The 370-nt window shown below is 65.4% G+C and overlaps 1 protein-coding gene across 1 annotated transcript in view; it reads right to left on the minus strand.

Moving 5' to 3' along the window:
- OTOP3 (otopetrin 3) overlaps positions 1-370 on the minus strand; it is a 9,638-nt gene that overhangs the window by 8,659 nt on the left and 609 nt on the right.

Here is a 370-nt window from a genome sequence, read left to right on the forward strand (position 1 = left end):
TCCAGGGTGGGGTGGGGTGGGGTGCATGTCCTTTGGTCGCAGGATTGGTCTTGCGGGGGTTCAGGTCACACTGTCCTCTGGCTTCCAAGCAGGGGGTGGAACCCCTGGGTCTGGGGTCGCCTTTTCCGGTCAGCCCCAGGCGGCTGCAGCCTCGCAGCAACCGTGTCACCCCCCTGTCTCAGAGCCCTCTCTCCCACGTCAGCGGGGAAGGTGGGGCGAAGAGACCCCATTCGGACTGGGCAGGAGGCGGGTAAGGTGAGAAGTTGCCCCTCCAGGCCTCTTCACGTCTCCGGTGGCTCCTGAGACGCGCCCACCTCATTCTGCTGGCAGGCATTTTCCTCTGGGTCCCCCGTGTCCAGTCCTCCTGCCA

The sequence above is a fragment of the Myotis brandtii genome, unplaced genomic scaffold, assembly GCF_000412655.1.
Source record: "Myotis brandtii unplaced genomic scaffold, ASM41265v1 scaffold825, whole genome shotgun sequence".
In the NCBI taxonomy this organism is placed as follows: Eukaryota; Metazoa; Chordata; class Mammalia; order Chiroptera; family Vespertilionidae; genus Myotis; species Myotis brandtii.